This window comes from Pinus tabuliformis, chromosome 4_2 (genome assembly GCF_031772625.1).
Source record: "Pinus tabuliformis cultivar Carrire ecotype Pingquan chromosome 4_2, CPIR1, whole genome shotgun sequence".
Lineage (NCBI taxonomy): Eukaryota > Viridiplantae > Streptophyta > Pinopsida > Pinales > Pinaceae > Pinus > Pinus tabuliformis.
This window is the reverse complement of record NC_142304.1, coordinates 326,719,977-326,747,434: the sequence shown is the minus strand read 5'-3', so window position 1 is coordinate 326,747,434 and position 27,458 is coordinate 326,719,977.

Below are 27,458 nucleotides of genomic sequence, written 5' to 3'. Positions count from 1 at the left end.
CTTTTGTATTGTTTTATACTTTTTGGGACTCAAGGGATTATATGATGAAAAAGGATTATTGGAGTTTTCTTTACGTCCCTTTTCAGACTCTCTAAAATTGAAAAGGAACGAGTTATCCTTGTCGTTAAACTCGTTAAAACCGAATAGCAACAAACTTGTCCGTACAGACAAGAACGAGTTTCACTATTGCTAGGCTCGTTAAAACATAGCGATGGGTTTGCCCGAAGGGCAAATTATAGAACAAGCATATGTTATCCTCCTCAAGCTTGACAAAAATAAAGAGGTACTGGTCAGCAATGACTGGGGAAAATTGGGAAGAAAACTTGAAGAAACTTTATCGGTAGCAAGTCGCTCTTGAACATGACACTTTCACTCCGCATCCGAGTCGGGTTGGGTTGTTCCATTCACTGGTCACATCACCATGGTTCCGTCACACCATCCATATTTGGGGTTAATGCTACTGATCCATCATGTCAGTGTCGCCGATATGTTCAAGAGAAGTCGCTCAGAGAATTCACCTGTGTCTCACCCACTGCAATACATTCACGCTCCATTCTTTCATGACCGCCACCCTGAACCTTATATCACCAGATCGTTTTCACCTCCATTAAAATCATTTGCTCCGTTCCGTGTCATTGATGTGGGATTCATTAAGGTCCTCCTATGACAAATCGTTTCTTGTCAATATCAGCTCATTATCCAAGAAGTCGATCTAGGAACAACCCTTTTAGTACTTTGAAGCTTGCATGCCTCAATGGCAAGTTTCTCACTTCTAGCGATAGGTTTACATCAATGGCCTTCGACCAAAAGATTTTGCATGGTGTTTGAAGCCAAGTCCCTTATTCACACCATGTGAATTGTACTTCAGTACCTTGAGGGTCATCATCATTATCGGTGATTCCTCTCGAGCCTGTTAACAACATACATCATATGTCTTTCCATGTTCGACTCCAGAACATCTCTCACATGGATCGACTTGTACTTTGAGTAAAGATAGAACGAGATTGAAGACCCCGGATCTAGTTTCATCCATCCAAACTGTGATATATATTCAGAAAAATAAAGACATCAAATGTACATCATTACTGCACAGATAATCATCCAACCTAAGGGATGGTGGCTCTACCAGAATCATCAGTCTACACTCAGACGATTGTCTGTCTTATGTATATGAAAATGAATTTATAAAGATGAGCACGGGAATGCCCACCTCAGCTAGATCATGAAAATATTATGAAGATAATGTATTGTATTGTATCTTATTACAGGTCGCCTTCCAGCTTGAAAAAACTTCAAATCCTCATGATAAAGCATTTCACCCGACATCAACAAATTAGTGACCTCATGCTTTAGGGGGCAACTATTATAGACATTTTTGGGCACTGCGACCCCAATCATAAATGTCCATAAAATAAGGGCTCTTAAGTCCCTAAAAGTGTTGTTCCAACCTCTAAAATAAAAAGGTCAACTGATTACATCTTCTCCCAGAAGTTCTCCATGAAAAATTGCTCAGAACTGGTCAAAACTGGACCATCTCACCTGCTCCATGGTCAAAGTGCACTGCATCCCACCTAAATACTCACGGGAGGTGCAATGCATCTTGAAAAGCCCTTCTATGGGGTGAAATGGGCGAGAGTGGACAAATGGCAGGGTCAATCTACAAGGTGGAGGAGCAAGGAATCTTCTAGAAACTTCTCCTGTGACACTTGTTGTTATAGCTCCAAATCTCACTCTTATGGTTTGTGATGCTGCACCCATGGCCTAGGGCAACCCCTCCTTCCAGACCTGGTCCTAAAATTTAAAAAACAATGTTTTATCCCTTATACGCGACATTGCCCTGAGTTAAATGCGTGTATATGTGGGTCTGTGTATACCCAACCCGCGTATATGTATTAAAACACTTAAAAAAATATAACACTACTTATTTTCGGGCGGAGATCGTGGGTTTTACCTGCTGATCACCTGTTAGTGCCTGTGGCCCAACTATTCCCAACCAACTCCCAACTAAAAAACTACTTTGGGAGAGGTATAAAAAGACCTCAAAGGGAAGGCCTAAGGGAGGAGAGAAGAGAGAGAAAGGTTATTATGCTGAGATTTTTCCCCTGACCAGGTCTGAAGTCCCTTGTGCCTTCTGCACTTCCCCCATTTGTACAGGAAACCCTTGTTTCCTTGTGTGTTGATGTTCATCCACCATTTATGACATCATGGAGTGAGTCATGGAAGGATTTTGTTAGAGGCTTGAGGCTAGAACGGATCCGGAAGGAAGCTTTGCTTGGAGCCTACTGAAGGTGACTCAGGACAAAAGAGAAGAAGGGAACTCCAAGAAGGGTTTGGACTCTAAGGGCCTTCTCAAATGTAGGGCCTAAGGAATGTACCCTTTACAATAGAATTTGCTTATAATAGCATAATGGCTGTGTGAATGGGTGTTTCTTTGAATAGATAACTTTCAGTCTGCTAGGGTTTCAACCCAAAAAGCCCTAGGGGAGCATTTCCCTCCAACAGAATTGGTGACTCCACTGGGGACAACATACTTGTTGTTCCTAGTTTTGGGTGTTTTCAAGCCAATCAGGGCTCAGCTGCCTTGTCTGCTTGCTGTTACTGTCTGGTCTATTCTTGAATTTGAAGTTTTGCCAGTTTCTTCAGTTTGTTTTTTTTTTTCTTGAAACCTTTTATATATGCTGTTTTTCTTAGTTACAAAAGCGTATGTACGCATGTTTCTTTAAGTAAACCTGCGTATACGCAGGTTTCCTTAGTTACAGTAGCGTATACACACAATCTGTACATAAATATAGTCGCGTATATCTCTTGAATATATCTCACAATTTTCAAGATTAGTAAATCTTTTGCCTCTGAAGGTCTGTCTAGTAGTTTGAGTCAGTCTAAAACAGTCACTTTCCAGTATCAGTTTTTGTTTTTACAGCGAGCATCTTGTTCCGAATTCTCTCTGATTATAAGGAGTATTGGTCTTGTTTTTGTTATTGCAAGCGTCATCTTTTCTTGTTCAAACACACAAGATTTCTTGTTTGGAATCTTGGCTGCTCTGATTCATCAGGGTAGAGAGATTGTTCTCAATCTTCGTGTCAAATCTTGCTTTTGGTGACTTTTTGTTTGCTTGGCAAAACTGCTTTTGTGACCATCCGCTTCTTTGTTTCATGAAAGTTGTTGATTGACACTTTCTTGAAATTTGTCTTTTTGATCTTTTTGGTTATTGTTGCCAAAGCTTTCATTGCTGCTTTTGATTGTTAAGAGCATCCTTAAACACATCTCTTTTTGTTGAGTTTTCATCCATTGTGTGGTGTCAATTTGCAAAAGTGTTTGTTGCCTATTCTTCAATCACAAGTTTCAGTGTTGTTGAGAGCATTTTTGAAAAGACTTTTTTGTTGTTGTGTTTGAAGAAAATCTTTTTGAAAAACTTAGTTTTGCTTTCTTGAACTTGGTTTTCATTTGGTTTCCTTTTAGTGAATGAAAGTGCTTTATGTTTGTCTTGGAACTTGTTTTTAGTGTTTAGACGAAATGAATGGTAACATCTCATATTCCATCTAGACATTTTAAGTGGCAAGATAAAGATTGATAAGCAAGCGACTTTCATTTTTTGTTTTTAGAGTAGTTTCGAATCTTGCATCGGCATATATTTGATGCATTAGGATAGATTTTCATACCTTTTTAGGCATACATAGCTTTGTTAACTTTTGTGAGTGTGAAGCGTGAATTAACGAAAAGAAGAGAAAAATTTGTTTTATTAGAAGTTCCTCTAAACCCTATAGAAATTGCTCTTCATCGAAAAACAAAAAAGTGCATGTGCATGTAGTTAAGTTTTTATTAATTTCTTTTGCGTCAAAAAACACCACTGGTTTCACTTCTGTTACCTTGTGACTTAAAGAACAACCTATTTTAAAATCAAGCGCTAACTAAAATTTACTAAAACTTTTTGTTTAAGTCAGTTACACCAATAAGTTTATGATTTTAGGGCCTTGGATTAGGCGAGTGGAGAGTTAACTCTCCAAGGCCATTTAAACGTCAAACATAGGAGTCTGAATAGTGAGAGAAAATCCAATAGCATTAGGAAGACCATGAAAGCTCCAGATCTGGGAGTTAAGCACGAGGGTCTGTGAAGACAGGGAAGAGAGATACCCCCTCTCCTACTTGTCCGAACTTACCTCACGACTATTCCGCTTGGCTTCTGTGACGAGTTGGCATCCGTAGTTGCTACTCCTAGGGATCTACATAGGTGGCTGCAGAGGGGAATCCTGTGGCACCTGAGGTCGATGTTGCATCACTCTCGATAGTACTACTGGAGGGCACCCTTGCGAAGCTTGGAGGCTTGCACCGACGTAGGCTGTTGTTAGGAGGTCAGCGTAACTTCCTCTGATACCTTTGCTGATAGGACTGGGCCCTCATCAACCCAGACTATCTTTGGAAGGCCCCTTAATTCACTTTCTTGTATTTTGGTGTCTGGTCCTAATCACCCGGAGCGGAAATACTTGGAAGTTGTTTGACTGGCTATTATCTTTAGGGACTTTATAGTGTGTGCTCTGTGCTCTTAGTTGGCCTAGCTTTCAATTTTTTGAGTCTTTAGTTAGATCATAACAAAAATTCAAAGTGGTTGACCGATCTCCCAGACGGTCTCGAAGACTTCGTGGTCTTTCACCACCAAGTTTAGAGCCTTCTCCTAGAAGGCGCAGAGGTAATACTACTGGTGGGTTTCGTCCCACGGCAGTTGACGCATCGAGGATTGATCCTCCTCTCGGGGGCATTAGTGTTCAAGCAAGGCCTGGCACTTCCGAACAAGAGAGGGACACTCCAGTCCTTTCTCAAGTTCTCTTTCAAGCGGAGAATAACATAGAGGTAGAAGAACTCTCAGAGTCATTAGTGGCTCCAAATTCTCCACTACCATCTAGTCATCCAGACGTATTACAATACGTTGGGACTCCGATGCATAGACCGTCAAGTCCAGGTTACACTACGCGCTTACCATCGATGACCACTACTGGAAGCATGGCTTCTACAAGTGCTACGACTATGCAAACTCCAACATCGGTGCAAGGGGGAGGAACGATTTCCATCTCCTCTGCTTCCTTGTTTGGATCTTTTGCTAGCACATCTTTAGTTGGGTCTACCTCCATTCCGTCCACGAGTGGAAATGCCCAAACCAATGCTTTTGGTACTGGATTCTTCCCATTTGGCACCCACTCACAGGGTATTCCATCGGTTCCGTTTAGTGCCGCTACATCCATGATGGGCGGATCGGCTTCATTCCAGGGTTTTCCTTTCGGAAGTGGTCATATACCACATTCCAACCCGACGATAGGATCCATGCCTTTTTCTTCTGTAGGACAAAGTAGTAATCCTTTCCAAGGTTGGACTAACCCTGGGGTTAGTGGCGCGGGAACTGGGAATCCGTTTATCGGCCAACAAGGGAATAGGCCATACTCCACGGTTAGTTCGTTTCAAAGTATTCCTCCCTTAGCTTCGGCTTGGAATCTGTATCAGGGGTTATCAACTCCTTATAATCCTTTAGGAGGAAACTTTGCTGGTTATGGAGGCTTTGCAGCCGGAGTTGGTCAAACTCTGAATTTTGCTAGATCACAAGGCTTGCCTTTTGGTTCAACCGGTTCTACTGGTTACTTCGGGCAGCCTGGTGCCTTCCAAAACCCAGGACAATCTTTTCAGAACTTTGGGAACTCCACCCAGTCTGGGTGGAATCCCCAAGGTCCTTCTAGGCTTCCGTTTCTGGCAATGTTGAACTTGCCAGATCTCACTAAGTTAACAAATGATCCAATCAAATACAATCCGACTTGGATTCTGGTCCCAACCAAACTCCCTTCGGACATTCCAAAATTCGAAGGGAAGAGTGGTGAGGACCTAGGCGACCATGTAACCACATTCCATTTGTGGTGCTCATCTAACTCCCTTATCGATGACTCGATCAGGTTGATACTTTTTCAACACACCTTGACTGGTAATGCGGCCAAATGGTATATAGAGTTTCCAGGGGGCATCTTTACTTCTTCCACTGACTTAGCCAATATTTTCTTAAATCATTTTCAGTTGCCTGTCTCTTATGATGTCGGAACTAAACTTCTGGCCACTTTTCGTCAGGATAAGGCAACTCACATTTCTGACCATATTCAGGAATGGAGACGGAGAAAGAGGCTCATTAAAGCCAAAATCCCTTCGGAGTACCGTCTCGAATGGTTTTTGAAATCTTTACAACCCGAGATCTCCAAGGATGTCTCCATGTCTGGAGTCTATTCTGAGGAGCAAGCCATTTTTAGGGCCCAGCAATTAGAACTAATCTACTCTCAGTCTGGGATCCTTCAAAAATACTTGCCAGATGCTCCTGGGTCTAAGGTTGACATAGCTAAGTCGAAGCTAGGTCCCCACGCGGATGGTATCGTTAGGTCGGTAGACACAACTACCGTGAACTTGTTGAACCAATTGCATCAGTTGTCCTTACAAACTGCTTCTAACAACCAAGTCACATCGTCTAATCCCCCGGCTTCCCAAAATTCTTCAATTAATGTCGTCCAATCTGATAACCCCAAAGGAAATCAAAATTCCAATGGGAAAAAGAAAGGACGAGGTAAGAAAAAGAACCAGGATGGGAAGCCTGATGCAAATAAGTCCGGCAACAACGCTGGTGGTGGTAGAAATGAGTCTAGAAAGAAAGTCAAGTTTCCATGCAAGTTGTTTAGTGGAGACCATTTAACTCATCTCTTCCCTAAGATTGAAGATGCTCAGTGCTTGTTAGGACAGCAAGGGACTTCTAGTTCTCAGGCTGTGTTAACAAACCCTTTTCCCCAAGGGCAACAACTTCTTGCTGGCATGAATTCAAATCTTGGTACCTCCGCAGGGGGCAACCAGGAAGGGGAAAAATCATCGAATGTTTTCATGATGGGTTCTAACGTCCATTTGACTACTCGGTCATGTGATTATGGTGAAGCCGAAACTTCCAAGGACAAGACTGTTCCCGGAAATACCGACCTTCATATTGAGCGACCCCCTATTAAGACTATACCACGGATACCAAAAGGTTCCGCTAAACGCGTGACTATTAATCCTGTTAAGTTTTGGGTATGTTCTATGCTAGAGCAATTTATAAAATTTTCATAGTTAGCAATAACATCAGCATTACGATAAAATGCAGATAGAACACAAATATAAAACGCAGAAGACAAGCCAATGCAAGAAGACACAAGATATGGCGCGAGCCAAGGACAAACCCCACAATGTGTGGGGAAACCCTTTGATCAAATCTTCTTTTATCTTCAAAGTTCAGCAGAGAAGGAGAGAGAGAGAGAGTACATTTACAACAGAAGTCAATACTTTGACTTATCTAGATCTAGCATAGATCATTTCATATAACGATGAGATCAGTTGAAGACATTTTGCTTCAACTGATTCTCAAGGTGACTTCTTCACCTATCATCGTGCTACATTTGGTCTTCTAGTTGCACCACTGTACCCTGCACCATGCTATACTAATCACGATCAAGATCATGCTGTGCTGCACCCAAATATCATTGAGTTGTTCTCAACATCATGGATCTGCACCCATCTAATGTGTACTCAATGACTGTTATGCTGCTTCCATATTGCTATCCCAAATCAACAAGTATGTTGAGAATGACAAATCCAGTCTTCTCATTGTGATATACTACTATGCCGAGATAGTACAGCTGTAGGGTTTCATAGATCTTCTTTGCCACAAGAATATGCTTTCATATGATCTCATTCATGAAGATGAATACCACCAAGGAGGATTGTGTTCATCACCGAAGCTTTGGGTAGTCCAAGGTACTGTTGTCAGATACAGGGATATCATTTTGAGACCAAAGAGATTTCTGCGTCCTCATATAAAGATTGTCTTGATTCATCTATCCGAGATAGATATGAAATGCCTAGGTCACATACATCTCTTTTATGCTTTCTTCATATAGGAATACCACTGAGACAACTACAGGAATACCACCTGGATCTTCATCAATGCCAATATAAACAGACAGTGAGGAGGCCAAAGCTTCTGCGTATAACTGTCTTTATGATCTGCATATAAGAGTCTTGACAGCGACTATATGACAATGGATTCATCGTGGCTACCATCTACTGCTCCAACATGGCTGTCATCTATGCTTGAATGATCTGCGGCTATATACCCGAAATTTTAGAGAGGAAGGATGCGAAGTTCTTCTGCGTTAACAGGTCTTCATTAACTGAGTTAACAGGTCTTCATTACAGCGTATAGGGTTTCATGAATAGCATATCATGCTTCCTGAACAACGTATGATCTGCGTGTATGAGCTGCGTATAGTTGCCGTGACTGGGTAGTTACCATATAACTGCGAGTTGCATATGTGACAGCGTTCCAAAACTGTGGGTTCATATGACCAGTGTGTATATATATTACATTGGACAGTGTTAATATGCATCATATGAAACAACGTGGATCTAACATTGGGCAACATTGATATATATCATATGAAACAGCGTGATATATGAGACAGCATGTATATATATAAACTCTGTGTTAATTATTCCCAGCGTATAAAAGTCATGATAGTGCATAGGGTCCAGCTTACAAGATTTCTGTTTGCATCCCATAAGCCTGTGGCTTACTGTAGCTAGGGCTCAACGTTACCATGAACAACATATAAGAGAGTTTCCATGACCTGTGCATATATATATATCTATATCTATATATATATATATATATATATATATATATATATATATATATATATATCGCTGCGTATGTTGTCTCAATGACCAGCGTATTAGGCTTGATGTCACTGCGTCTAGGTGTCTTCCATGATCAACGTATATGTTGTCACCTGCGTGTATATATATTATCACACTGTAATATATCATTTCCACGCTGTAATATGTCTTTGCCACGCTTTAATATATTATTTCCATGACCTGTGCATCCAGTGTATTAGGCCTCTCCTACCAGCGTATAAAGTCTTCACCAATTGCTGTGGATATGAGTCTTCTTTTATAGCGTGTAAATGTCTTCCATGACCTGCGGCTAAGAGTCTCCATTACTACGTGGGATTAGGGCATCATCTTAGGGCATCCTTCATTAGTTTTTCTCCTTCTCCAAAAACCCAAGACGTGGAGAGGAGATCACTTGAAGAATGTGTCTCTAAATGACCTCAAATCCTCTTCTATTTATACTAAAAAGAGGATGATGAATAGACACGTCTATTGGGCTTTTGAGCCTACTCAAGTTGGCCGGCTTGATAATAATTTCATAAACAAAATAAATTCATATCTCCATAAATAATTATCGGATTCGGATGATCTTTGGATCAATCCTACACCTCTCGACGAGAGGGGTCCAATAAAAATATCAGCTGCCATAAATAAGATAACCCACATGGAGTTTGGCCCTAGTTGCCAATTTAACAAATCCTAATGCCAGGGCCACCCAGAATTACTCCATTGTGGAGGATCTGGCTCAGAGTCCATGCGCCATGTCCACTTTAGAGGTTCTCCAGTCGTGTCCGGCTCAACGAAGTGCTTTACTTTCCGCAATTGGAGCAGTCGATCCAACTAATTCTTTAGTGCTCACTTTTGACATGTTAAATGTCAAAAAGCGACTCCCTCATCATATGGCTTTCCAAATAAAGTCTACATACTGGAAAATCAACATTTTTCATACTGTTATAGATGAAGGAGCTTCCACGTGCATCATGTCGATGTCATGCTGGAAGGCTATTGGATCGCCTTTAGATGTTCCTTCACCCACCGTCTTGACTGCATTTGATGGTCATTCTCATAAGCCGCATGTGATTATCCTAGCCTTTCCTATATGTGTTGGGGGGAAGGTCGTCAATATTGAAGTATAAGTCATAGATGCTAACCTAGACTATAATCTCCTATTAGGAAGGAACTGGGTATAGAAAATGGATGTCGTTGTTTTGACTCTGTTTCGTGTCATTTGCTTTCCTCATGAGGGGAAAATCGTTAAGGTTGATCAAATGGATTATTGTCCAGTCGATCCTCAAGCAAGCTCTAAGTCTACTGTTCCTTTAGTGGATAACCCTCGCCCACCTACTGAGAATTTAGGAGTGGGAATGTATTCCTCATTGATGGGTACCTTTGATCTTCCCTCTCTTTTCGCTAAATAAATGTCATTTAATCATCTAAGGAGTCTCCTCGAGAAGAGTTCTTCCGAACTCGTTATTTTTCAGACCCTTGGACCTTGCCTTCACCTATGACCACATTAGTTGAAGGATAAGTAAATGGAATGGCATTCCCTATATCTGCAGCTGAGCTTAGATATCAGTCTATCGTAGACTCTGTAGACAACCACTCTACTCTTTTTTCTGAAGAGGAGTTAGATGGTGATGTGGCCCCGGCTTGGAGCCTTGATTCTACCTCTGCTTTGGACTGCTTAGATTCAGTTTTACCTTCTGAAGAAGCAATCGTCGAAGTAATGATGGGTATAGATCGACCTTGGGAAGACTTACACCATCGTTCATACTTTCTTCCTCCATTGCAGGAAGTAGAATCTAGATTCTCCGAGCTCTTCACTAGTGATGTTTGTACGGTGTCAAACCCTCTGGCTCCAGCACACATTCGTGTTGAGGGTAATATGTCGGTGATTTCAAAAATGATACCTATAAACATCTCTAGAGACCCTAACATAATTGAGAATCTCTTCATCAGAATTGAATGTTCCCCTGAAGAAATTCAAATTTACACCGACCTATTTAATGAATTTTGAGATGTATTTGCTTGGTCTTATGAGGAAATGCCTGGCATTGATCCTTCTATAGTTCAACATGAGATCAAGATGTATGATAATTCCAAACCGTTCATCAAAGGCTTCGACCGGTTAACCCTAGGAAAGCAGCAACTATCAAGGCTGAAGTTGAGAAGCTACTAAAGGCGGGTTTCATATACCCTGTTCCTTTTACTAATTGGGTTTCTAATCCAGTCCTTGTGGATAAAAAGCAAGGAACAATCCGAGTATGCATCGATTTTAGGGACTTAAACAAGGCTTGTCCTAAATATAATTACCCCACGCCATTCATTGATCAGATTATTGACGAGTGTGCGGGTAATGAGATTTTTTCCTTCATGGATGGTTTTTCGGGTTATAATCAAATTTCTATCCATCCTGAAGATCAACATAAGACAGCCTTTATATGTCCCTGGGGTACCTTTGCATATAGAAAGATACCTTTTAGTCTTAAAAATGCTGGAGCCACTTTTCAGCAGGCCATGTCATATGCTTTCCACGACATCAAACATGTCATCGAGGAATACTTGGATGATCTCGCTGCTCGTTCTCAAAAGAGAACTGATCACCCTAGTCATCTTCGATTGGTTTTCGAGCGATGTCGTTTTTATAAAATCCGGTTGAATCCCAACAAATGCGTTTTCGCGGTTACGTCCGGTCGGTTGTTAGGGTTCATCATGTCCAATGAAGGGATTCGGGTTGATCCCTTCAAGGTTGAGGCAATAGTTCAGTTGCCTCCCCCATCCTTGATCTGACAACTTCAAAGTCTTCAAGGGAAGGCTAATTTCTTAAGACGGTTTATAGCAAACTATGCCGAGATCACTAAAGGGTTCATGCGTTTGCTACGGAAAGGAGTTCCATTTGTATGGGACGACTTTGCGCAGCGATCGTTTGATGCTTTGAAAAAGGCATTAGTCTTTGCCCCACTTTTGAGTCCACTAGATTATGGTAGAGACTTCCTTTTATATCTCACTGCAGCAGAATCAACCATTGGTATGGTTCTCGTTTAGGAAGAGGATGCTCTCACCGAGAATGTTATTTATTATTTGAGCTGAGGCTTAATAGGTCCTGAACTTCGCTATTCTCCGGTTGAGAAGTTGGCCTTGGGAGCTGTCCATGCTGTCCAGCGGCTTCGTCATTATATTCTGCTACTCAAAACTTTTGTCTTAGCGGAAGTCAATCCATTTCAATTTGTCCTCAGTAGGTGAGTGATTGGGGGAAAATATAATCGATGGATAGTCATTTTGCAAGAATTCGATCTCGAGTTCTTGTCTGCAAAGTCTAAGAAATCCATGGTTTTCGCGGAGCTAATTTCTAAGCTACCTTGCGGAGAGGATACTGTTTATGAGGAAAGTTTTCCCAATGAACATTTATTCCTCATCTCTTCACTTGACCCTTGGTACGGAGATATCATTGTCTATCTCCAGACTTCGAAGTTTCCCTCTACTTTCTCCAAGGATGAACGTCGCAAATTACGTCACCTGGCTAAAAACTATGTTATCATTGGTGACACATTATACCGTCGAGGGGTTGATTCAATCCTTCGACGATGTTTAACCTTAGAGGAAGCGGAGTCTGTGCTCAATGACTGCCACAGTGGAGCTTGTGGTGGTCATCTATCAGGGCTTGCTACAGCCCAATGCATCTTACGTGCCAACTATTTTTGGCCTTCACTCTTTAAAGACTGTGTGGAAGCGGTCAAACGATGTCACCCTTGTCAAATTTTTACTCGGAAGATGCGCGCGCATCCAGCTCCTCTTTTTCCCGTTGTCACCGTCGGACCCTTTACTAAGTGGGGTATTGATTTTACGACTTGTAATCCACCTTCAGCAGCGAATCACAGGTACATTATCGTGGTTGTAGACTACTTTACGAAGTGGGCTGAGGCCATGCCTACTTATAAGAATGATAGTGACACGACAACATTGTTTCTTTTCAATCAGGTTATCTCAAGATTCGGTATCCTGAGAGAGATTGTCATTGATCATGGCAGTCATTTCCAAAATCAACTGATGTCTGAATTGGCTCTCAAATTAGGTTTCCGGCAGGAGCATTCGTCTCCTTATTATCCTCAGGCCAATGGATAGGTCGAGGCAGTCAATAAAACTCTTAAGACGATCCTCCAATGGACAATCGACAAAAATCGATCCAATTGGCACGTTATGTTGTATTCAGCTCTTTGGGCATACCGAACCTCCGTGAAAACGACTACTGGTTTTACACCTTTTCAGTTGGTTTATGGGATGGAATCTATCTTTCCGGTTGAATGTGAAATTCCATCTCTTAAATTAGCTGTTGAGCTCCTTCCAGAGACTTCGAGTCTCGAAGAGCGCCTACTTCACTTGGAACATCTCGATGAGCAGCGTCGAGATGCCGCCACAGTGAATGAGGCTCATAAGAAAAGGGTTAAAACGCAGTATGATAAATCTGTCCATCCTCGAGTCTTTTCTGAAGGTGACCTTGTCCTGGTCTATGACCAAGATAAAGACACCTTGGGGGCAGGCAAGTTTAAGCCTATGTGGTACGGTCCTTTCATTATTAAACAAATTTTAGAAAAAGGGTCGTATGAGTTAATTGATTTTGAGGGAAACAAGCTGGTGGAGCCCCGAAACGGGCTCTACTTAAAGAAGTACTTTGCTTAGTTTTGGCCAGGCAATGGCTTCTTTGTACTTTATGTATATTTGTACATATATCATCAAGAGTTTTTGATATCAGCACTTTTTGGTCTGCTGTGGCAGGTGTTGATGGATGACTTGATCTATTTTGGGTTCGTCGATGGTGCTAGTTGGCACACTCGGAATCTCGCCTCTGCAGCTTGGGTACTTTATTATCCAACCAGGCAATTGATGGTATCAAGAGGCATATGCATCGGTCCTGCATCAAACAATATGGCTGAGTATACTGCCGTTATTAATTTATTATCTAAGGCAATCTCTCATGGGATCGACTCGTTGGTAGTATATCTTGATTCTCAATTGATAGTGTCTCAATTAAATAACATTTATCGGGTAAGGGATCCATCTTTATATCGCCAGTATTTAAGGGTGAGGTTGTAGCAAAGATCATTTACTTATATTAATTATTTTCACATTTCAAGATCTCATAATTGGTTAGCTGATTCTATCGCTAATCAGGCATTAGACTGGCACATCAATCATTCATCACAATAAAATCAAGCATCAAAAAGTCAAACTGTATATATATATATATATATATATATATATATATATATATATATATATATATATATATATATATATATATATATATATATATATATATATATATCATAAAGCGTCTCGAGTGTACATATGTGTGTCCAAAAATATACAAAATTGGGACTCAAATGCCCATAATCATGTCCGGCATATCTAATGCTCCAGCTCAGGATGAGTGTCTAAGTATATATATATATATATATATATATATCATAAAGCGTCTCGAGTGTACATATGTGTGTCCAAAAATATACAAAATTGGGACTCAAATGCCCATAATCATGTCCGGCATATCTAATGATCCAGCTCAGGATGAGTGTCTAAGTATGAAACTATCGCATTGGCCACACGCCGAAAAGTGCGAACCCAGTCACGTGGCATGCCAACCACATGACGCTGCATATCCTCAGGAAGGTCCTCTATGGCAGCCATCGGTACTCGATAGCTCAATCTCGCCAAGTGTCGTTGGATGTTGTTTAGAGTCCGTTCTGTATCAGCAGCCGCCTCTTCGGCTCCTCGGCCGCGCCGTCCATGCCGTGGGAACCCATCTGGTCGTACCGGCCCAATGTCTAGAACATGATCATCATGTCATTCATTTGAATCTCATCAAAAATGTTTTTCAAAAATCATCATTATATTTGAAAAATCCAAAAAGAAATCATAAAATCAAAGAATTCTTACCAATCTCGCCCCATGTTACGTTCGGTGGTAATGCTAGATCAGGATCTCCTCAGAAATCCAGCCCAGCATAGGGGTAGTCATCCACGGTGATGATCCGCTGATCCCACCAGGTGAAGAAGTCATCGTCGAAGGCAGTCCTTGGGACCTCTCCACCCCCCAGACGTTTCATCATATCAGCCCACAGGCCCATGCATGGATCGCGTGGGCTGCTGATGGAAACTGCTACCCTGGGGCGGAGTGCGGGAACCTTCTCGAAAAAGAAAGTGCACAGGATAGTCCCATATCCAAAGTTTTTGGTCTGTCCCCTCCTGATAGAAGTGAGCTGGCTCTTCATGTTGGCCAGAAGAGGAGTACACCAGTCGAACACAGTAGTGAGACAGTCAATTGCCACGCTCATGGTCAACCATGAAGCCTGATGCAGAGAGGATGATCCGTTCACTCGAGCTATGGTGAACAGGATTATCCTCAGCGATAAACTCGCCACATGTGTGATGGAAATCTGGCTCCCAACCTTCTTGGGATGTCCCGGGAAATATATCTGTACATAGTCCTCTATCGTGAGACTACTCCGTGTCCTGCCCCGGGAATGTACTACCTCTCCCCTTCGGGAAAGGCCCGTGATGAAATAGATATCCTCCACTTCTACCTGGAGTGGCATCTGATCGATCATAAAAGCTTCCTCCTCGACGTCCCAATAATCAATGAGCATCTCAAGCAGACGTGTGTTTGCTTTCATATTCGGCAACTTGAAGAATTTAAGCAAACCGCATCCCCGTAGGGCGTCTAAAGCTTCTGGACTGTTCATAACTTCATTATCCACCGCTGCGTGCTCTCTTTCACGCCACGTGACAGGCATCCTGAGAAAAAAATGATTTCTAACCGTTAGTTTTTGTTTAAGAATTGTTCGCAGCGTATACGCGGGTCCCTGTGCACACAGTTGCGTATAGGGCCCGCGTGTACACGGGTTTCATATTACCAACCCGCGTATATGCCGCGAAGAAATTTTGGGCAAAAAATTCAACGGTGAAACATTAATCAAAAATCTTAAAACCGGTCACAATCAATTACAAGCTAATTATAAGAGTTACCTGGAGGTTTTTGACGAATTTGAACGGTTGAATCTGGCTATGGGAAGTTTGCTCCTTTTGCTCCAAATCCTTTGCTCTCAAACTCAAATGTTAAAAATGGTGAGTCCAAAATCTATTTTATAAGTTTTGAAAATGAAATTTTTTTTCAAAATTTTATTTTGTTTGGCCTCATGTGACTTTTAACTTGGGAGCTTGGAATGTCGAGATTGGTTTGTTTTTCAGGACATTTTGGACATTTTTCAGTTTCGAGACGGTTCCATGACTGCTGACCCATCATGGCAGGTATTGTTTTCTCACTGGCATATAGGTTAGGGACACCATTTTTCTGTTGCATTATGCATAATAGCCTCCATTTTCCAATACATTTGCCATAGGGTCGACCCCATCGTGTTATGGTTCATAAGCCATCTTCACTCGCTGATTCTTTAAATCATGACACAATGGTAGAGCCATCCTTTACATGGGCATCCTAGTTAGCACCTCACTGACATTTGTTGCCCATGCTGCTTTGATTTGAGTAGGCTCGGGAGTCCTCTGTAGTCCCGCCATGACTTATGCGTTGAAGACTCATTCCTCTTTGCTTCTTCGCTTCGTTCTGGCCTTATACCCTAGAGGCTCCTTTCTGTTGAGTTATACTACTGCATTGCATGTTGACCACTTGCACCTTTTGGCCTAGAGCCGGCTTCACTTGGACTCGTGTTTAAGGAAACTTTTGACCATGATGACTGCAAAATCAACCTTGCATACCTTTGAATTTTGCAACATGACACACCTTAACCCGTGGAAGGAACACACCTTTGAGTGTCATTGACCAGTTTTCACCTCCCTGCATTGAGCATAGGAACGTTCCATTCTCAGGAACTAGATCATTTGTTTCACTGACACTTGTTCTTTCCACCATACCATAACATTCTTTTATTCTTTTTCAAGCTTAATAGAAAGAGAAAAAAAAATTAAATATTCCAAAAAGAGTGGGAACCGGACATTATTTCAATTTATTGTTGGCAGCTAGAGTCAGTCGTGTCGCCCTTGAACAAAGCACTCAAAACAAAGTCTCCTCCATTTGGGTGGGATTTAGTTGGACTTAGGTATGCCTTAACCTTGTTATTGAGTCAGTTCTCCCCCGATTGGTTATCTCTTCCAATCATATGGAGGGTTCGTTCGTGCCTCCTGCATGACGAACTTATACAGAGTCATCATATGCTGCCACATAGTCACATTGAATCGTGCTTTTGTTCAAGGGAAGTTAGCCTGAGTCGGCCTTTCTGTGGTGTCTCTTGACTCATTTTTCAGTCGGCCATCCCTGGTTGTCAGTATCATGTCTATCATCACATTAGCTATATTGGTCCTTTACTTGTGCCGGTTTGAGAAGGTCTCCATTGAATTCTTGCTGGTGGGTCTTGTCCTTATCGATGACGACACCTTGCTCTGAGGACAGGCCTAGAGCTGCACCCTGGCCTTATTTTCATTATTGATAGGTCACCTTGTGCTCAGCATCAATCAGTATCATGGGTCTTTGACTGAGTGGTTTCCCTTGTGTTCGACATCAGCTTACATTATCACACATTGGGATTCGTGTAGTACCTTGGTTTCCATTTGACCCTATTGGTGGATACCTCGCCTCTGTGTTAGTTTTAATTATTGGTTGGTTCAGAGGGTTTCCGTCATGCGGTAGCTACATCTTGTGTACGCCAGAAACGTACTTCGGTTCGGTTACTACATCTGTTTTTTCTGATTCCTTCCACATTATTGGCCTACGGGTTACACTCGCGCTAGATTGATGAAGGATGCCTTAATGCCTTCCTTCTAGCGGATCTTTCCCTATCGACTCCGACTCATTGCTCTGGGGAAAAGATCTAGAGTCCATTTAGCAGTACCTTGGGGTTTGCAGTCATTAGTGGCAGATCCTTCACTATCGACAGTGGGAAACCATCATTGTCTCCTGATCGATAGATTCTTACAGGTGTTCGACTCCAGCTCATCTATTCACACTTGTTAGATTGTACTGGGTACCTTGACGCTCATTATCATTATTGGTGAGTAGTATCGTGTTTGTTAACGGTATACATCAATGACCGGTAATCAAACGATTTCTCACATGGTTGACTTCAGATCATTTATTCCCATGGTTTAGAAATGTACCACGGCGGTCAGTGAAGACCTTAGGTTGTATCAGCATTCATTGGTTCACTTGACAGTTGCTTCTGTTGCTGCTAGTTGATACCACTCCACCTTATATGTTGCAGTCAGTCATGGCGACATTCTATATGCTGGCACCTGAGTTTGCAGTGTAGTACCATCCTATTCCATCATGTTCAGTTGGTACCTTTTGGGATCAGTCTTTGATATCAGTGATCCGTTGCATCTTTCAACATCATTGACAGCCTTATATGTGATATTTAGACATGTAATTTTTCATCATGATCAGATGATCCATTATGTATTTTCCAGTCATTTATACTTGTATACTTAGTGGATCCGCTTGTACTTGATATGCGGACATGATTTACTTTTCTGAGCATGGGTATGCCCGCCTCAGACAGTGTTTCTTTCTGATCTCCTTTGGTGGCTTGGCAGCCTGAATTCTGGTGAAGTCCTCCTCGATTTTTGACAAACTTCCTTTCCATGTACTTGCATAATACATTTCGGCCATCATGTACCCCTTCCGACCTCATATATTAGGGGGCATCTGTTATAGCTCCAAATATCACTCTTATGGTTTGTGATGCTGCACTCATGGCCTAGGGCAACCCCTCCTTCTAGACCTGGTCCTAAAATTTAAAAAACAATGTTTTATCCCTTATATGTGACATTGCCCTGAGTTAAACGCGTGTATACGCGGGTCTGTGTATACCCAACCCGCGTATATGTATTAAAACACTTAAAAAAAATATAACACTCCTTATTTTCGGGCGGAGATCGCGGGTTTTACCTACTGATCACCTGTTAGTGCCCGTGGCCCAACTGTTCCCAACCAAATCCCAACTAAAAAACTACTTTGGGAGAGGTATAAAAAGACCTCAAAGGGAAGGCCTAAGGGAGGAGAGAAGAGAGAGAAAGGTTATTATGCTGAGATTTTTCCCCTGACCAGGTCTGAAGTCCCTTGTTCCTTCTGCACTTCCCCCATTTGTACAAGAAACCCTTGTTTCCTTGTGTGTTGATGTTCATCCACCATTTATGACATCATGAAGTGAGTCATGGAAGAAGTTTGTTAGAGGCTTGAGGATGGAACAGATCCAGAAGGAAGCTTTGCTTGGAGCCTGCTGAAGGTGACTCAGGACAAAAGAGAAGAAGGGAACTCCAAGAAGGGTTTGGACCCTAAGGGCCTTCTAAAACGTAGGACCTAAGGTATGTACCCTTTACAATAGAATTTTCTTATAATAGCATAATGGCTGTGTGAATGGGTGTTTCTTTGAATAGATAACTTTCAGTCTGCTAGGGTTTCAACCCAAAAAGCCCTAGGGGAGCATTTCCCTCCAACACTTGCCTCTCTGCATTCGCCCAGGGATGAGTAAGAGATCATCAATCTCCAAGTGGTTTCAATAACTATCAGAGAGAGGACACTAATCGAATCTCAAAAGCTGACTCACCCCCCTTGCAAACATCTACATATGGATCCCTCTCCCAGAGATCCAGAGGCTGGAATTTGGTATCTTGTAAGGAAGTGCTACTGGTTTCTTGGTGCAATATCATAGTGTTGGGTGATCTAAGCTTTTCATGAGGTGAAGAAGGGCTTTCTTGCTGAGAGGATGATGTTGGGTCAGAACAATTGGTTGTAATCCTCTTTTCTCTTTCTTGATTATCAATAAAGCTATTCAAGTTTTCCTCCACATTCTTGTATGATTGATGTTATGTGCATTTGTGTGGTCAATATATATCTGGTCCTATATTGTTTATGATAATAGATCTATGTTCTTGGATAGTGTTATGTTGCTTTGATTCTACAGGTGCTCTATGAAGCTGGCTAGACAAGTAAGCGAGTATCAAAGATCTATCAGAAGGGAGAGGAATCGAGCAAGGAACCAAGCGCAAGACAGAGGTTGGTATCCTTATTCCCCTCTCATCTATTTCTCATAAAGGAATATGAAAGTAGTTTTAGTTTGTTTGTTTCTAAGGTAGCTACCAGCCTTAGTGGGACTAGCAGCTCTGCATAGACACTAGTTTTCCCGATAACACCTCTGCTTTGTAACTCCCTTCTGCCTATTCTACCCATATTCTGCCCACGTTCTGCAGGCTAACATCTCTGTCAAATCCCTACGAAATCTCATTCATTGTTTAATACATTCGTTGAAGTGCATTACTGCATGTTGTCATATTCAACAGTAATCTTACTGTTGAAAGAGACAATTCATTGCATTGGAGCTAGTTGTTGCGTCGAATGGTGCACTGAAGCTGAAGGTACTGTGGTCTATAGTATTGCTTCCTGGAGGTGTTGTGGTGACTTGGATTTCTTCCTGCGCGAATGGTATTATGTTAGAACATTTTTATTTTCGGGCACTGAATAGAGTTAAACAATGAGTTGTATGTATATCGTTATTGTATTATGCAGTGGTATATACCCTTTCGCTGTGAGTTCCATACGCTATGAGTGCCAACAATTGCACCCTGTGAGTTGTACTCATGTATTAAAATTGTGTCATACACCTCGGCCTCTCCATCCGCTCTCCATACCATTCAATTGGTATACACCTCGACCATGACCTTCATACCTCTACACAGTTAAAGACCGTTATATATCTCTGCCCCTCTGGTTGACATAACACCCGCAACAATCATACCATACGCCTCCCAGTCCTGGTTATAATAGCCCCGGTAACAGATCCCAGGCCTGAACCCTGCGTGTTGCATAAAATATATAATGCGGCCTCTCCACAATGCGGCCCCTCCTCCACTTATACCACCGGTTACCATACCATCAGTTTCTCCATACCACCTCTATTTCATCTAATCTTTTCAATTATATGGTCACATACAGCGTGGAGAACTCGTTCGGTTCTTCAATTATATGGTCACGTACAACGTGGAGAACTCGTTCGGTTGTGGGGGCGCTGACGAGGTTTCAAGGAATGATTATGTGTGGCATCTGTGGAAGGCAGACAGAGCGAATTGGCAGATTATGAAGCAATTTTTTCCATACTCTAGCGCTAATTACTATCTGCTATAACATGCAAAAAAATTTGATAAGGAAGAGATTTGAATTTTTTTTGAGAGTGCATAGCTGATCTGAATATTTCTTTGGGAAATGTTTTATAATAATAAATTTTCATTTAAATTGGTATCACGCTGATAGTAAAGTGTTTTGAAGACTCTGCCATTATCATATATTGCCCTCCTCCATACGCTATCACGGTACCTCTGATATATACATCAGAACTATATTTTACTACACTGCATTTTTTCTCTTTTACACAGCAAGTACAAATTGTTTTACCAATAGAAGAGAGATTGTTTTTTCCCACTGTACACAAATTATATAATGCATTCAATCATATCTATTGTGGGAATAGTTCTCACTAGCAAGGAGAACTATCCTGAGTGGTCCTGGATGATAAAACACACCCTCATTTTCAATGAGTTGTGGAAAGGAGTGTGTGTTGGAGATAGAGACAAAGAGCTAGAACAGCGTAACTCAGACAAAGGGTTTGCCATTTGGGAAAATAAGAACAACAAAGCCTATGCATTAATTGCAACATCTGTAAGTGAAGAGGTGAGTCACCATATTTCACCATTTTCAACTACTTTCGAAGCCTTATAAAAGCTAAAAGAACTCTATGACTCACATTTTGCACTTGAAGTTGTTCAACTCGTGATTAAAATCTTCTCTTGAATTACAAAATAATGATCCTCTTTCTCTTGCATCCAAAGTAAAATATATAGTGCATGATATCAAAGCCACTAAGGTTGAATTGGACATTCCTCTTATCACTTTTCTCAAGGAACTTTAACCTACTAACTCCAACTATCTTGAGTCATTGCAAGCAAATGGAAATCTCAAAGATATTACCCTTGACTCTCTTATGAAAAAATTTGCTGAAAGAGAGGAAGCTTTTGGAAAGAAGATATCTCCTAAATCTTCTGAAGAGGTTGTGTGCCTTGCTCATAAAGGGAATAATCTTGCCCAAGATTCTTCCAGAGGAAGAGGTGGTCAAAGAGGAAGAGGAATATATTTCAGAGGCGGGGGGGTAGACACTCTCAAGGAGAAAAGTCAGATTTGCACTGCATATGTTGCAAAAGAAATGGATCACATGATGCCTCTACATGCAAGTAACCTTGGGACAAAATTGAGCAGAAAAGGAACCAACAAAAACATAAAACTAATGACATAGACAAAGGTAAAGCACCTGAATCCGCTCATTATGTTGTGGCACAATGTAATATAGGAGTAAATGAAGATTTATTTAATGCTTCACTTGCTTCTTGGAAAAATGATTGGTTGCTTGATTCAGAAGCAATATTAGGTCTCTATAATACTAGTGATTACCCCATTACTATTGTAGTTGTATCCCTTATTAATATTGTTGTGCCCCCATTGTCCCCATATTGTTATTACTGTTCCCCATAGAATCCGTCTATAGTTATTTTTGTGCCTTTATATTATTATTGTTAGGTCGGCTAGGTTATATTTTGACTCCTTAGACTCCTATATATAGAAAGGAGGTTTTTTCATTCGAATCATCAAAGAATCATTCATTTGTGTAATGTAAAGGAGGTTTCCCCCTTGAAGAGGCTGAATTCTAAGGTGTTGTTCTATCTTTTCTATCTTTTTGTGAGCTGGTTTCATAACAAGAAACTTGCCACATGACTCATAGAAAATATTTTTTTGAAGAATTTACTAACAATGTTGATGGAGCAGTATACTTTGTAGACCAATCAAAACTCAAGCCATCAGGGCTTGGCACAATCAAGCTTAAATTGCCTGGTCTTCCAGACTTTTTTCTGCATCATGTTCTATATCTCCCACAGCTAAGGAGAAACTTGTTGTCCTTGTTCCACATCCGCCAGCAAGGTCACTCCATTCATATGTTTGATGGCAAGCTTGAGGTGAGAAAAGCATATGACCACTCACTTGTCATGAGGGGGATAGAATAAGAAAGGCTTCTCAAGCTGCAGGGTACCTCTGCTCGTGCTAAACATTTCTCATACAACTCTCATTATGAATAAGGTACACTTCCATCAATTTTATTATGGCATTCTAGATTTGGACATTTTAACTATGATAGCCTTTTCTTGTTGAAGAAAAATGGTGTTGCTGGCTTGTCTACAATTCCTAGGAAACTTAAGCAATGTGATGCTTGTATTCTAGGAAAGCATAACAAACAGTCTTTTCATGATTCGCATTCAAGAGCACATAGAAAACTTGAACTCATTCATTCAGATTTATGTGGTCCAATGCCTGTTCCTTCTGCAAATGGAAATAAATATATGATGACATTTATTGACAGAATGCGTTGGGTTTATTTATTGAAGAACAAATATGAAGCTTTTCAAACATTCAAGATCTTTCATACATGGATTGAAAATGATGCACAATCTCATATTGGCTCTATTTGCACTGATAATGGAAAAGAATATACTTCAAATGAATTTGAAAACTATCTTCGCCAACATGGGATTAAACATCAAACAACTGTGCCTTATAATCCCCAACAGAACAGTGTAGCTAAAAGAATGAATAGGACAATCTTAAATACGGTGCGCTCCATGATGTTTTTCAAAAATTTAAAATTGATGTTTTGAGCTAATGCAGTTCTATGTGCTGTGTATATAGAGAATAGATGGATGCTATCAAAAACAAGACTCCCTATGAAATGTGGTATGGGCACATTCCTTCGGTAAAGCATCTCGGGGTCTTTGGTTCCACCTATTATGCCTTGATACCAAAGGTACATAGAAACAAACTTGGTGCAAGAAGTCGTAAGTGTATTTTCCTGGCGTATTCAAACACCTTCAAATCATACCGTCTCTATGATGAAGTCAATAAAAAGTTTGTTGTATCTAGAGATGTAATCTTTCTTGAATCATCCAAAACTAACAATGTTGTTGAGCAGCAACTTGATCGTTGGATAGATTCGCAAATGCAAAATCATTTCAATAATTTGATAATTAGATTCCACATCTTGAAGGGGGATTCCTATACTAGATCAACCTATGGAATCTTCTTCTAAAGAACTCTCTCCCCCGCATGAAACTCCAACAACAGATGATATTGTAAGTGATGTGATTGATAGAATTGGGAGACTCAACCTTCATTCAGTGCCAACTCAATCAATGGAGTAGCCTGGACCATCTAAGAAAGGTCCCCCAAAGTGGCTGACAAAGACACTTGAAAGTGTTCATCCTGATGAGGTTGGAAATACAGGAACTAGAAATTCAAACTGGCAAAATGGAGGTGATGTAGATGACTCTGATTCACCTATTGATATGGATGTTTCTTATAATTGCGAATCTAATTTGTCTACAGATTTCAAACCAACTTCCTTCAAAGAAGCTACTTCTCATGATGAATGAAAAGAAGCGATGCAAAAGGAGTATGATGCCCTGATAAAGAATGGCACTTGGAAGTTGGTTGATCCTCCATTAGGAACCAAACCAATTGGCTGCAAGTGGGTCTACAAGAACACGTAAAAAGCAGATGGCTCACTTGAAAAGCACAAAGCCAGGCTTGTGGCAAAAGGTTTTTGCACAGAAGGAAGGGTTTGATTATGATGATACTTTTTCCCCCACAACAAAATGGGCTACCATCCGCACACTCTTTGCCCTAGCAGCTCAAAACGGTTGGAAAGTCCATCAAATGGATGTAAAAACTACTTTCTTGAATGGAGATCTAAAAGAGAATGTTTTTATGTCCCGGCCTGAAGGATTTGTTGTGAAAGGACATGAACATAAAGTATGAAACTTGTGAAATCCTTGTATGGCCTCAAATAAGCATCACGAGCTTGGTATGAAAAACTAACTGAGCATATTCTAAAACTCAATTTCAAACATTATGATCTTGATGATGCAACTTTATTTGTCAAGAAATTTGGCAAAACAGTTGTATATCTTGTGGTATATGTAGATGATATTTTGATGAAAGGGAACAATGAAAGTTGCATTGCATCCATAAAGAAGGAATTGAAGAAAGGTTTTGAAATGACTGGTTTGGGCTATGTTCATTACTATCTTGGTATTGAAGTAACTCAACATCCGAAGTCCATATTTCTTTCTCAAAAGAAGTACATTGGAGATCCATTGAACAAGTTTGGCATGACATAATGCAATCCTCTTACTACTCCAATGGAACAAAACTTAAAGCTCACATCCATTGAAGGAAAAGAATTTGAGGATGCAACAAAGTATAGACAGCTTGTAGGAAGTCTGATCCGGATTTAAACAGGAACACAACAAATTACAGAGACAACCATATACACAAAGATGCAGCGGAAATAATACTTCATTTCATTAATGGAAAATACTGAAATATGCTTACAACCAGAAATGGAAATAAACCAGCTAGGGCGATGGTAGCTTATCTCTGAGAAGAGATGTGGTGGCTACATGCCTCTGAACTGTTTTACAATGAGGCTCGAAGGCCTATTTATTGTTGAGAAACAATGGAAAACCCTTAACATTCCAAAACCTAACCCTAGGAGATGAAACGCCAAACTATGGGCCCCGTTTGGGGGTAAGTTGGTACATCAACTTCCCGGGGTCGTAACTTTGGCATATGATCTCCGTTTGACGCATACAATAGCTCATTAGAAAGATCTATCCGAGCACTATCATTGTTGGAACAAGCAACATCGGTCCATTCCATGGACCCATGTTGCCCTTGGATTCCCCAAAAAACGTCGTTTAGGGCCTCAAAACGGCTCCGGAAGTTCAGGACCCGAAAAACTGCTAAAAATAGTAAGTTGTGCTACAATTAAGGAAACTGAAAATGCTGAGAAAGACAATGGTGGGGGTCCAGGTGGACTTGGCAGGTGGCCACCAATATCCACCTGGATCATTCCTCCCCCCTTAGGAAGCAATGGTCCCCATTGCGTTGAGCTCCTCCATGAGATGAGGAAACTTCTGCTGAACTTGTTCCATGGTGAGCCACTTTCCCTGCTGAAGGAGTTGGCCTGCTTTGACAACTCGATACAGTTGGATATTCTGTTGGCGAGTGTTCTTGATCTGTGTGTCCATGATCCAATCAGTTGCAGCTTGTTCCATGCAATCTGGATTTAATTCTGTGGGTTTGAGCTATTCTGCAATGTCGGATGTGTCTAGCAATGGTGGAAAGTATGGCCGAAGGCAGTCCACATTGAACACTGGGTGCAGGCCAAGGAATGGGGGAATGCTGAGCTCAAATGCATTGCCTCCCATAGCCTTAGTAATGGTGTAAGGACCATATCGGAGTGGTCTCAATTTCCGATAGGCTCCAGTAAGGCGTTCCTTCTGCAAATGCAACCAGACTTTGTCGCCCACCTGAAACTTGTGTGGCACCCGGTGTTGATCATGTCGCTGCTTGTACTTGGAATTTGATTTCTCAAGAATGTCATGGACCTGCTGGCGAATATGTTGGATGCGCTCAATGAAGCTGGTGGCCTTATCTGTTTCGGACTGGACATGAGCTGAATTCATGTGAGTAGCTGCAAGGGGCATGGCCACATCAATGGGGCATAGTGGCTGGAATCCCAAACCCACCTGAAAAGGGCTATGGCCAGTGGAGCTGTGAAGAGCTCGGTTGTAGCTATGCTGAACATAGGGGAGGCTCTCGTCCCATGTGCGTGGATGCTTTGAGTTATACATGCGCAAAATGTGCACAATCATCCTGTTGACAACCTCTGTCTGGCCATCAGTTTGGGGATGGAAGGCTGTGGACTTCGTGAGTTTGGTGTCCAGCATTGACCAGAGACTGGACCAAAATGTGCTGAGAAACCGATTGTCCCGATCTGAGATGATAGACTGTGGGATCCCAAAGTGTACCCACACTCGTTCAAAGAAGAGTTTAGCAGTGGCTTCTGCTGTGATATTCTTCTTGCAGGCCATCATAATGGCCATCTTCGAGAACCTGTCGACGACCACAAAAACACAGTCATTTCCATGCTTAGTGGAAGGAAGGCCTGACATGTAATCCATGGAGATGGATTCCCAAGGTCGACTAGGGGTAGGCAACGGGGTATAGAGGCCGTGCTTCTTAATGGTCGGTTTGGCAATGGCACAGGCAGTACATGATCGAATGTACTTCCCAACATCCTGTCGAAGATTCGGCCAATAGAAATAATTTTGCAGTACTGCCACTATTTTCTCGACCCCGAAATGCCCAGCAGCCCGACTGTAGTGTGCTTCCCAAATCATCTTGGCACGCTCGCTTGAAGGAACACAAAGGTGCCCGAGGTGGCATAATAGGGCGTCTTGGAGGTGAAAATCTGCAACATGCCGACCCTCCAAGAGTGTCTGGTATGTGTGGCCGAATTCTGGGTCGCTTTTGTAGAGAAGTGGCCAATCAGCAGTCTCGTGCCCATAAGAGTTGAGCACGGTGGTTAGCGCCATGATCGGTGGCCGACTGAGGCAATCTGCAACATTATTGGTGCTGCCCTTTTTATACTTGATATTCAAGTGAAACTGTTGTAGGTATGTAGACCACTTCTGATGGTGATCATTCTGCAATTTCCCTTGGGTCTGTATGAACTGCAGAGGTCGGTGGTCTGTGTGGATGACCGTTTCCTTCCCCAAAATGTAATGCTTCCATTGTCG